Source organism: Amblyraja radiata, chromosome 10 (genome assembly GCF_010909765.2).
Source record: "Amblyraja radiata isolate CabotCenter1 chromosome 10, sAmbRad1.1.pri, whole genome shotgun sequence".
Classification (NCBI taxonomy): Eukaryota; Metazoa; Chordata; class Chondrichthyes; order Rajiformes; family Rajidae; genus Amblyraja; species Amblyraja radiata.
Genome location: NC_045965.1, coordinates 24,302,829 through 24,305,023, shown reverse-complemented (window position 1 = coordinate 24,305,023; position 2,195 = coordinate 24,302,829). Strand labels below are relative to the sequence as shown.

The window sequence follows — 2,195 nt, the reverse complement described above, 5'->3', positions numbered from 1 at the left end:
TTTAAGAATCATACGTACAGGGTGGCTGTTAGAGAGTGGCACACTGGCACACTGGCACACTGACACACTGACACACCTTTCCTGTAGAGTGTTTCCAGCATTTTCTGCTTTCTATTTCAGATTCTTAGCACGTGCAGGCTTTACATTTCTATAGTACCTTGGATGCTTGGGACATTGCGTTTCCATGTCCTATCATTTAGAAGGAGAGTTGACATTTAGACAGGTAGGGGAATAGGATAGTGGAATTCATTGCCACAGAAGGCTATGGTGGCCATGTCAATGGATATTTTTAAGGCGGAGATGGCTAGATGCATAGTATGACACTAAGACTCTATGGGTGCACTGGAAAGTGATATGAAAAGTTTTTTTAGTTCATCAGATCCAGGTAAGGGAGGTGAGTGGAGGAGTGACCTGGAGATCCAGTCTTCTGTTGTTCTGGTTTCCATAAAGAAACTGCATAAATTAGCCAGGCCTAGACTTCCACCTGCAGTTAGTTCTGTTAGAGGCACACAATCACACATTTAGCATGTTGCACTCTGGCCTGTAAACTCATTCTATGCCAGTTGATATCAATGGAACAGATGTCTGGAACAGTGTATTATGCATTGGTGCTGCTAAAGTAGCACGTTTAGCATTACTGACATTTCCAAAACATTTCCCCAGTTTGTAACATTAATAGTTGCCAGCATCTCTAAAATAACACCCACTGACATTCCTTGGGTAAAAATTAACCACAGGACGAAGGAAAAACAAATTTACCTTGCACCTTTCACAAACCCAAGATGTCTCTAAGCCGGTCTATTAGCCTTTGATGTAAAGTGTGAAGCATCAAATACCATAGGCACCACCATGTAGCAATGTTCATTGAGGGGTATTGTTCAACCAAGGACCCTGCCAAAATCTCTCTGTTCGGTCCAGAATTAGCAGATATTTTTGACCTTGCTCATTCATCAGGAAACTACTGACTGCTAAAACAGGCTTTCTGCAACATATTTGACAAACTGCTCAGTGGATCAAAGTGAATAGCAATGGTAGAGTGAGGGATAAGTTAGGCCATTACATTATTGGTCGTGATGGTGGATGGGTTCATAAGACATAGGAGTAAAATTAGGCCTTTCGGCCCATCAAGCCTACTCCTCCATTCCATCATGGCTGATCTGTCTTTCCCCCTTAACCCTGTTCTATGTCTTCTCCCCATAACTTTTGACTTCCTTACTACTTGGAAGGCACAGTGGCAGAGCAGTAGAGTTGCTGCCCTACAGCACCACGGACCCGGGTTCGATCCTGACTGCGGGTGTTGTCTGTATGGCGTTTGTACATTCTCCCTGCGATCCAGCTCATGGAACTGGTTCTCTGTGCATCCCTCTGCACCAGCCACTGTGCATTCTAAAGGATGATTCTGCCGCTGCCTCATGGATAACCGGTTTACAGCAGCCAGATCCGCTCTGTCCCACTTAGCATGTTAATAACACAATGCAACATGATAAAGGGAGGTCATAGAATCACGGAAACTGGCCCATCGGCCCATCGAATCCATGCCAACCATCAAGCACTCATTTACACTAATCTTATCTTAATCCCATTTCATTCTGCCCACATTCCCATCAAATCCAATCAAATCCCTGTAGATGTAACCGCGCACCTAGGCACACACAGAACACAAACAGCGGCCAATTAACTGACCAACTGCACATCTTTGGGATGAGGGGGGAAGCCGGCGCACTGGAAGGAAACCAATGTTGACAGAGCGTGCAAACTCCACGCAGAAAACAGTGATCCACCACATGGGGCTTCCTTCTCTATGTCCAGCTCCATGACCAATATAAAGGTCATCAGTGCCGGCTCTGGTTTGTTCTCTACATTTTCATACCTCTAGTTTCCCTCTTGAATCGCTGTTTGAAGAAAGGTCTCGACATGAAACATCACCTTTTGCTTTTCTCCAGATGCTGCCTGACTCGCTGAGTTACTCCAGCACTTTGTGTCTATCAGCACCTAACAAAGTAGCTGCCTGAAGTCAGCTTCTGCAAATTGTTTGACTTCCAAAGGCAGGATTCGGAAGCAGATGATCAGTACCTCGGCCTAACCACAAAAACCCAACTCAAGTGTTACACTGTGCGGGTGGTCTGCTGTGGACACCTGCCTTCCTTAGAGCTTGCAGGCGCGAGGACATTTTGGAGTCCTTTATGAAAGCACTG

General features: G+C 45.4%; 1 long non-coding RNA gene across 1 annotated transcript in view; it reads right to left on the bottom strand.

The window, feature by feature from the left end:
- Window positions 1-626: 626 nt before the first annotated feature.
- LOC116978135 overlaps window positions 627-2,195 on the bottom strand; it is a 7,900-nt gene continuing 6,331 nt past the window's right edge. The window contains exon 3 of the long non-coding RNA XR_004413380.1: window positions 627-637. This is a non-coding gene — a long non-coding RNA (uncharacterized LOC116978135). The remainder of the gene's footprint in view (window positions 638-2,195) is intronic.